Source organism: Athene noctua, chromosome 7, assembly GCF_965140245.1.
Source record: "Athene noctua chromosome 7, bAthNoc1.hap1.1, whole genome shotgun sequence".
NCBI classification, from domain to species: domain Eukaryota; kingdom Metazoa; phylum Chordata; class Aves; order Strigiformes; family Strigidae; genus Athene; species Athene noctua.
This window is the reverse complement of record NC_134043.1, coordinates 1626484-1636271: the sequence shown is the minus strand read 5'-3', so window position 1 is coordinate 1636271 and position 9788 is coordinate 1626484. Positions and strand designations below refer to the sequence as shown.

The 9788-nt window shown below is 50.5% G+C and overlaps 1 protein-coding gene across 4 annotated transcripts in view; it reads left to right on the top strand.

Moving 5' to 3' along the window:
- The first annotated feature begins 262 nt into the window (after positions 1-262).
- The window catches only part of GALNT13 (polypeptide N-acetylgalactosaminyltransferase 13), a 151058-nt gene continuing 141532 nt past the window's right edge, over positions 263-9788 (top strand). For 3 of the 4 annotated variants that reach the window (XM_074910394.1, XM_074910393.1, XM_074910391.1), the window contains exon 1: positions 1204-1515. The gene's annotated coding sequence lies outside the window, so the exon portion shown is untranslated. Of the gene's footprint in view, positions 361-1203; positions 1516-9788 lie in introns of those variants that run through there. The other variant, XM_074910392.1, reaches the window with a different exon arrangement.

Here is a 9788-nt window from a genome sequence, read left to right as displayed (position 1 = left end):
CGGACCTTTTATCCGCTACCCACTGAGAAAAAAGTTTATGTCTGCGCAGCCTTTACCTGGCTACTCATGTAAACAGGATGGACAGCTTTTTTTATTTCTCTTTCCTTTTCTAACGGGTCAGATTGCCCTCACAAAGAAGTAACATTTCAGGGCAACGCTGCCAACATCCTGCCGCTTTCGGTACCAGGGGTAGTGCCTCTGGGATGCGCGGGTGATGCTTTGAGAACACATCCTGCCTGTTCCGTGCATGGGAGCGCTGCTCTGCTAGGAGAGAAAGGCAGAAACGCTTTCTGAATTTTACCCGAAGAGTGGCGAAAGACATCTGCTTCAGGGCACGTGTTTCAGCGACGATTAATTGAGGTATTTATTTTTAAACGGAGAAACAGCACATTCTGACACGTAACCGTGACTTACAGCGCGTTCTCTGCCGGACCTGGTAAGCAGGGCTGGGGGGCGAGGTGAGAGCAGGTCGATGCCCGGGCGCTCCCGGCGTCACGGAGTTCCCGTGCTTCCCCCTGGGGCCGGGAAACCGGAGAGAGCATCGAGTCCCTTGTAACAACCTGTCGGAAGGGTGACTTGCCTGAAGGCTTCGGGGGGCAGCGGGGAGCTCAGGGGCCGCCCCTCAGGGCAGCCCACCGGAGCTCAGGGGCTCCGACCCTGGGCGCCGACCCGCCCGGCTTCTGCCGCCTGCCCCCGCCCCGCCCGGTGACCGACCCGCGGCCTGAACACTGTTCGTCACTTTAATAGCGGGATCGCGCCTGTCGTTGTTGGGTTTTGCCTCCCTTTTCCCCGCGTTTCCATCTGGCGGGCTCCCAGCGCGGCCCGGCGAGGCGAGGCGCTGGGCACGGCGCCCTGCCCCGCTCCCACAGCGGCCGCCTGAGGCGGGGACCCGCCGCCCGGGCACGGCAGCTGGTCAGAGACCGGGCGCAGCGCCCGGGGCTGAGGGGGGCAAGGAAGGAGGGAGGGAGGACGCTCATCTTCCTCAAGATCCGACCCGAAACGGGCGGGTCCCGGGGCGGAGGGGCGGCCGCATCGCCTCAGGGCGGGGACCTGGCGGCACCGCCCGCTCCCCTCCGCGCCGCGCTCCCGCCTTCCCGCCTCCGCCGCCCGCCGCCCTCCCGGCAGCCGCTATTTGTAAGGCGAGGGGCCGCCTCCCGCACCTGCCCGCCCGCCTCTCCTCCCTCCTCCCTCCCTCCCGGCCGAGGAGGCTCCGCGCCCGCCGCGGGGACACGCACCTCGCCGCCTCCCCGCTCCGCCGGGCCGGGCCGAGCCCCAAGTATCGCGGGAGCCGGGCGCCGCGGGTCGCCGCAGCCATTGGGGCGGAGGCTGACGCGCGGCCACCGACCCGGCGAGGCGGCGGAGCGCAGCCCAGCCCCGCGGCCGCCGTCCCGCCGCGCCGCGCCTCGGCGGCCATGAGGAGGAGGAGGGCGGCGGCGCCGCGCTCTGCCCCGGGCGGGCGGCGCCGCTGCTGAGAGCGGGGCCGGGGCCGCGCCGGGGCTCGGCGTCCCGCCGCAGGTAAGCGGGGGGCGGCCGGCGGGACCCCGGGCGGGGCGGGACGGGGCCCGGCGGCACCGAGCCCGGCGCGGTGCCTGCCCGGAGCGGGGGTCACCTCCCCGTCCCCTTCCCCTCGCCTCGGCGCCGGCTCCTTTGTCAACTTGGAGCCGTCAACTTGGCGGCGGGCGGCCGCCCTCCCCGGGGCTGCCGGCAGGGCTGGGCGAGGGGCTTCGCGGGTAAAACTGCGCTTACCCCATTCCCGCCGCCTTTCCCGCTGGTGCCGGAGAACGCGGCTCGGGGGGGGGGGGGGGGCAGAGCTTTTTGGGCAGGGATAAGCCTGAGCCGAGGCGCCGGCTCTAGACAGCGCTGTATGACAAACTGTGATTCAGTCCGAGTCCTCGCGTGCGGTTTTCTCCCGAACAAACTGATCCTGCCTCGCTTTCCGAGGGTACGAGCAAAGCTCTAAACGCCCCTGGAAGGCTGCAGAGAGCGTGTGCTGGCGGCGGCGACGGGATAACGGTTTGGGCTGTAAATCTCAGCCGCAGGTCTCGGCTCTCGGCGCTCCCTGAAGTCCCTCCGCCTGGCTCGGTCCCGTTTTCCCTGCGCGGTGTCCCCGCTCACGGCAGAGCCTGTGCGGGCACCGAGCTGGCGGTGCGGAACGCTGCGCTCATTCTGGGGGCCGCTTGTATTCGTTTCTCCTGAGTGTAAACAGTCAAAACGCAGCGTAAATGAGGTTTGGCACAGCCGGTTTGAAGCTCTTGTTTTTCTTCATAACGTTGTAAAGTTAGGATGCCGACTGTTTTCCCAAGAATCGGATAAAAACTTCTTTGGAGCGAACAGAAAACAAAGTTTAATTTACAGTTTTTGACAAGAAATGGTATCAATCCGAAATAGTAAAGATTTAAAAAAACCAACAACCAACTGCTGGAGCTGACATTCTTTCCTCTGTTGCAAAATAAGAACGGGCTGAATATTTATTTGGGTGCTCCCGGGTGACTGGCAATACTAAGAGAAAAGATTAATGAGAGATTAGGACATGCTCAGAATTAAACAGGGCAAAGCAAGAGGCAGGGATTATTTTAACTGGTTGATGGCTACTGGACTTTGAGGGAAGAAGTGAGGCCCTAAAGCTTGTGTTGTTTTCCGAGTACTGTTTTGTTTTTCCTCGGTTGTGCCCTTGGTTGGTAGCACATCTGGTTAATGATGATCGTGATCTGTGTTCAGTGTTAAAAAACGTGCAAAGGTGCTAAGGCTAATGAGGACAGTTAAAAAATTAGGTATAACTTGAAAGGTAGTACTTGATCTTTTGATAATTTTTTTTTAGCTAGGTCTGTTACTAGAAATGCTTTGGGATTTTTTTTTTTTCTTTTTAATTTATAAAAAGTGGGTTTGGATGCCATTAAACCGAGAGTGTGTAATACGGCATAAATTTGGATTCCCCTGGGGTTAGTTTTTTGAAGTTTAGGAGCGATTTCTTCAATGAAGCAGTATTCTGAGAAACAAAGCATATGCTGTATGCACGTGCTGTATCTTCCCATCTTTGTGTTCGTACACGAGTGATCAGTGTTAGCAAGTTCCCGAAGATGAGTGTGCGCTATCAGGAGATGCTGATGCTGGTAGAACAGGGCGGAAAGCCAGACTCGCAGTCTCCTCTTTGCCTGCGGATGAGCTTTGAGAAAATACGAGTGTAAACAACTGTGCCTTTCAGGCACAGAGGAAGACTGAAGGGGAGGAGGTAAGCCTACGTGCTTCTGGGATTTATGTCTTTTAACACCTGCCTCCTGCCTGCCCCAGAAAAAGCAATGATTCTTCCTGAACGTTGGTGAAGGAGAGGTGACACGCCTGTTCCCACCATCCGTACCCCCAAGAACCCCCTTCCTAGGGGAGAATAAGTTGTACAGACATTCCTTATCAGCCACAGCAAAAGCTTACAACCGGTTTGTATTTGGGAATGTGCAGAATTGGGTTGAGTTACTTTCCTTCTGATGTTAAATGCAGTTGTTTTGGGTTGAGGCCAAAGTACAGTGAAGAACTACCTAACCCTGCTGTCAGATGACAGAAAAATTAAGGCTGAAGAAAAGCAGAATCGCTTGGAAATGAGAAACTAGGAAACCTTGTAATGTTTATCTGTGTAAGACACAACTCTAGTGCATTAGCAGGTGAATTCAAGAGACTACTATCCCTCAAAAGAGGGGGAGAATTGCGTTCCATTTGGCATTTATAAATATAAGAAAATACTTTTTTTTAAGTGTGATGAGAGCTGTGCACTTTTAACAAACTTGCTTGCTTAAAAATGTTGAGATCTCTTGAGTGGAAAAGAAAAAAGGATTGGATGGTGCATGTTCTACTAATTTTGTGATGATCAGTTTTAAGTTGGAGTAAGTAGGATGTGACAACTTCTTGATTGTCAAAAATGGCTTTTAGTATTCATCAACTTTGCTTTTTTTCAAGACTGTTGTTCTGTGGGATTGGAAGAAATGGGGGAGTTCTGGTCTCCCCGCATTTTAAATGAGTTCCTTTGGCCTTGGCAGGTAGACAAAAGACTCAGCAGGTCCTTCTTTTCACAAAGCAGGTGAAATACCTGTTTCCCACTGATGCGGGCGTTTCGTGAAGGGTATGTCCTCCTGGCTCATGTGAGCAGGGACTCGTACAGTTGCTGTTTGTTTGGCTGATCCTCAGGTTAGAGCGGGCGACTGCTGACAGGTGCTGTGCTCCGGCTTTTCTGCACTAGGGCTGCTCGGTGCTGAGTGCCGGCTTGTACCTGCACGTTGTAAGTCCAGTAGCTGATTACCCTTTCTGGCGATGCAGAGCAGTAAGTTGCATTAACAAACAGGACTCGTGCAGGAGACGGTCTTAGAGAAGGCAGTGGTTATTTTCCAGGTGGTGCTCTGGTTCCAGCTGTTTAAAGTTTTGGGTTCACGCTGTTACCTTCCCGCACAAGCATCTTTGTTTGATCAGCAGGATTGTTGCGGAGTGAGCATTTAGTTATTTTTTGGTGTTGGTGTAACGGTGGTGGTGAGCGTGTTGGCACGGCTGGGGTGGCTGGGCAGCAGGCCCTGCGTCTCTGTGGGGTGCCTGTGATTGTCAAAGGGTTGTGGTGAAGTCCTCTGGTACATGGTTTCAGCTGCTTGGGCTGGGTTTTTCCTCGGATCCTTGCCCTGTAGCTTTTACCTGGGTGTCGCTGCCTGGCTTGCTCCAGCTTTTTCTTGTTTAAAAAGGTAGAAAACTGGTCCTGGTGGTATCTGTCAAGTCGACAATACCACTCAAGTGCTTGTTCCTTTTTAATGTCAGTGGTATGTGGGAGAGCCCCTACTATCAGAAGACAGGGTAGATAGTCAGGTTAGCCTGCTAATTAGCTGTGCCGAGGTCGTGGGGCAGCTTGCAAGGGGGTACCTGCCTGTCACCTGGTGGGGTGACGAGCAGAGGGAGCAGAGATGCCGGGACTGGCTGCCGAGGCGAGGAGAAGCCCTTGGGGTTGGTGAGCAGAGTCTCCTCGTTTGTTTGTAGCTGTAACAGGATGGGCTGAGCTTTGGGGGAAGAATATGGGAAAAGGAGTGAGAGGACTTTGCATTTCTTCTGTGAGATTCCCAAACATTATAGCGCCTCAGATTGTCCTCTGATGTTTGGGTATTGGGTTTATGCTCTATTCTTTTAGGGTCTTTTTTAGCTGGTTTTGCATTTTTGGTGCTTTGTGCCAACGCATTGGTAGAAGCAGCCTGGTTTAGTTAGTACCAGATTACTTTCTGAAGGCATGGCCTTTAACGGAGGAAGTAAACCCAGATAAATTCTTCACAAATTTGTCACCGTTTGCAAGCTAAGTGGCTTACAGTGAGGTGGCTCTGAACACAGAAAGCTTTTCTTTTGTCTGAATATTGGGGATGTGGTGCTTTGAGGTATCGATTCTGGGAGAAATGGGTGCTAGTCGTTGCCTGACTCTAGTCTGAACAAAGCAATGCAAAATAAAGGGGTAGGCTTTTATTACAAAGAAGTTTGGTTAGATGAATTAATAAGTCTTTTCCACTTTAATTTCTGAGTCATGGAAATGTATTTTAAAATGAAGAATAGGTCTATTATTAAATGTCAAGCAGTCTATTTCAGGAAAGGAGAGAGGGAGAGAAACTAATTCTTAAAACACAAAACACTGGATAGCTCTAGAGATACCTGACTGACTTCCCCCCCCCCCCCCCCTTTTTTTTTTCTTCTTCTTACTAAATGTGAAAGAGCTTCCTGTATTGATCGTGAAGATTGATAGTTCTAGCAGTATAAGTTCTTCAGATAGCTGTACATGAATTAATAAACTGCATATGGTATTGAATGACCATTCATGGGTTTTGGTTAGATCAATCTAGTCATAAGATTTTTTTTGTAGGCAAAATATTTTGGATGTGTTTATTTTAAAATTAAGGTATGCCTTAAAAAGAAGAGGTTTCAAACCTTAATAGTTCTTAAAGCAAGCTTGCCTCTTCAGTTTTTTAATGATGATTGTTCTCGTAGCAGCTCTAATAAATTTAATTTATAACGTAGTGAAGCGTGTTTTACCCAAAGCTTAAGCAGTGAGTGGACTTCAGCTTGTTTTGATCATATTCCATGACACCGTGGTGCTGTACGCAGGGCTGCAGTTAGGTTTAATAGAGTTTTGTCAGTTCACACTGGCTAATTGCCACTTGGTGCAGTACTGCCTGCGTTGGACCCTGATTCTGCAGCAGAGGTGGTTGAAAATAAAAATGCCAACGCTTTCTGTGTCTGGTGCTTAAATATTGTTATTGTCTGTTTTCACTCCGGCAGCTGCGGTGAGTTGCAGGGAAGCTACGAGGAACAGTCGCATTCAGCCTTTGATTTATTAGAGGTGAAGGCTGGAAATCTTAGATTTTGGATGAGCTGAACTCTGGTCTGCCTTCCTTTAGGTGTGAAATAGATACTTGTGATAGCTCTTGCTTCTGCTTGGGAATTTCTTCTGGCAAACTTATTTCAGATTGTTCCTCAGCTGACCTGCCCCTCTTCTGCCCAAGTCTGCTCCGGGTGGCTGTGGCAGAGCAGATGTGTGCTACAGATCAGGTTGGAAAGGCTGAAGCGCTGCGTTCCCGGAGGGCTTGAGGGACACTTTCACTACGGAGTTGCATTCATTTTTTAAAAATTAAGTATTCAGCTACTGTCACAAGCTCAGTGTTCATTAACATGTACATCACTTGAGTGTCAAATGTCGCATTATAACAAGGATTTGTCAACAGCAGAAATTTAATATCTGAATTACCTGGTTCATAAAATGATCTGGTATTCTCATATATAGTATTCTTGTGGCCAGTACCGTAACAGTATCCGTGGCCATCCTGAGAGTTCTATTTTTTTTTTACCCTTAGCCTAAATTCTTTCAAATACATATGCAAGGAACACTTGAGAGGCTGTGAATTGAGATGCTTGCTAACATACAGAGATGTCAAACAGGATAAATTTCAGTGCTGACTGAGGTGTTAAGTCGCATACATTAAAAGAATGGTCTGCATGACAAATCAGGGATTCGCTAGAAAATGCAGCATGCCTCAGTTAAATAATGAAAAGGCAGGAAATTACCACAGGAGTCATAACAGTAATGTAACTCCATCCACTTACTCATCTTTCTAATGCGCCTGCTGTCTGAAGGCTGTATACAGCCATGGATATTGTACCCTGAAAGGTCAACCAAGGCAGTTTTCTGCTCCCCCCTGCCAATAGCATATTTTTTTTCCGCTCAGTATTGTCGGTTTAGAGGGGAGTGTAAAGGAGGAGAGATGGAGGAGTTCTGTTTGTAGTTTGGTGCTGCGCAGAGGTGTTGGGAAATAGTCTCTGTGGAAATGGATATGGTGATATTTAACAATACCTATACTGTAAAGCACCAGTACAGATAACAGGTTATCAGGAATAGGCGTTTTTGATGCCACTTTTCAGCTGTGAAGCGCTGCGCCCATGACGTGTGCTCCGTAAGGGCAGTGAGAGCTGAGGTGGCTTTGGGAACACAGCTCTGTGCCTTCTCCTCCGCGCCGGCGAGCCGTGGCAGCGCGGGCATCGCTGGGGTGTCTCTGCTGTGTCTCTGTTCCTCTGCTGCTGTCCTCACCCTGCCCGTTAAAGCTCTTCTAGCAGGCAGCAACGCTTGGCCAAGTGTGTACGGCCCCGGAGGCAGAGAGAGGCAGGCCTGCTTGTCCTTCTCCTGTGAGACAGGGTGCTGGTGGGATCCCTGGGTGCTTCGCTCCCACTGCTGCTGGCCGGTCCCCGGTAGCTGTCAGGTGCCTGTGGGCTCAGCTCTGGGGAAGGATGGAGGAGCCAGGAGCCTCTTGGTGGTGGAAAAAACCCAAATCCCTTCCCCGAGAGCAAGCCCCGAACCCTGCTGTGGTCAGGAAAGCTGGGTGGGTGTCCTGAGTTACAGGTGTTGTGTCTGGGGCTGCTGGGAAGCCGGGGAGCGGCTGGGCAGCTCGGGGGGCTTTCGCAGAGCCTGGTACCCAGGGGAGCAGCCCCCCCCTACCCCCCCAGTTGCTAGGCAACCGCTGCCTGATGCTGCGCCACAGCACGCTGGCGATGCATGCAGATGTGGGCACATCTGGCAAAGGAAGGAGGTCTAGTGTTCCTCCTCACGTCCTGGGCATCTTCCTATAATACATCACAGATTAAGCTGCATTTTTAGCAGGGCCTGGCTCCTGTAGGCGCTTCTTCACGCTTTTACACCTAACGTTAAGATCAATGTTGACTTGAAAAATGATGCTCAGCTCTATTTTAGATTTCATTATGTAGGAAACTGACTCTTTTGTTTTGAAACAATGCTTTCATAATAACTTGCAGTCTGTATCTTTTCTTATCCAAGCATCTAGGCAGCATTAGTCAGTCTAGGCGTTCCTGGGAGTAGAGGTGGCCGGCACAAGTTGCTTTGCACAGGTTGCAGTCTCGCAGGTTTGGGAGATTGGATTGAGGTCAGAGTAGTTTTGATATTCATTTGGAAGATGTAATCTCAGTTCTAGGGTGTCGATGGACTCTGGGACCCTGACTGTGCTTCTGTATTAAATCAGTAAAAGTGCGGAGTGATAAATCGGGCAGTTCTGGTTTTCTTTGAGGGAACTTTTGTAAACAGTTTATTTCTGTCTTGCTCAAGGATTAGGACACTTAATTCAGATTGAGTCTTAAAAGTGGCAACAGATTAAGGGGCCGTTCAAGGATGTGCTCATGCTGCTTTACAGAATGTGGCCGTTTGAAAATGTGTGGAGATAAAATTCTATCAAGTTTCTTCTGAATATAGTCTTTTGCAATGTAATGCTTGAGATGCTGCTGTGTTGGACTTCCTCTTACCCCCACCCCGTTGTTGCTGCAATGTCTTAAATCCACAGCCTGAAATTAACACAAGTCTTGCTGATGAAACGTGAAGACAAAGAGCAGTTGGAGGAAACCATTGGCCTGTGAAACAGGTGGATGGTCCTTAAAGGACCTTAAGGAGCCCAGATTGAGATAATTAACAGGCATGTTGCAGAAAGCCACATTCAGTGTTTCAGAAAGGTGTTACTCTGGCTGGAAGATTTCAGTTAACACCTCAGATGAAATTTTTAGGTGCGGCATGTTTGTAGTTTTAATACTTTTAGTCCATTTAGTCAAGAGATGAAGATGATGCTTATCACTTATCAGACCACTCTTTCTCTTGGGCGGCTTTCGTCTCTCTCGGGTGTCAGTTTTGAGGAGCGTGCTTGGGGACAGGCTGGAGCTCCTGATCCTGCTAGAGCAGTGCTGGAGGCGAGGGCTGGCTTTAGGGGGCCCAGGGGAGTGAGACCTCGGGCTGGTCCCTTTTCAGCACTGCCAGGAGCATGCTGGCTCCAGAATTGGGGCTTCTGTTGAACTGAGGCACTAACGTGAGCTACGTGTCAAACTTCCAAGGGTGTGACTGCGGGAACATCACCAGGGGAGCAAAACTGGTGAATGCTTTTCAAAGTCTTGGCCTCAGTCTGTGCTCCTGTTGTTTCTACAGACAGGACAGCATTTTTATCTTGCAGAGATATGGTGAAAGTGAATTAAAAGCTTGAGGCAACAGGACAGAGTAGTGATGGATGCCGTGGCTTTGAGCCCCTGAGAAAATTAAATAGTGTTCATTCTGTGCATGGCTTGGCTAGATGAAATAAAGAGGGCATGGGGCCGTGTGGTGAGTTACAAGAAGAAATACAGAACAATTACTTCGTTTTACCAAATCTGATCTGCTGTGTGCGCTCAGTGAGAGTGGGCTTTGCAGAAGGGTTTGGGATTTTTTTTTTTTTAGTACATGAGAAAGGCAAGTCAGCTATCTTTAATTC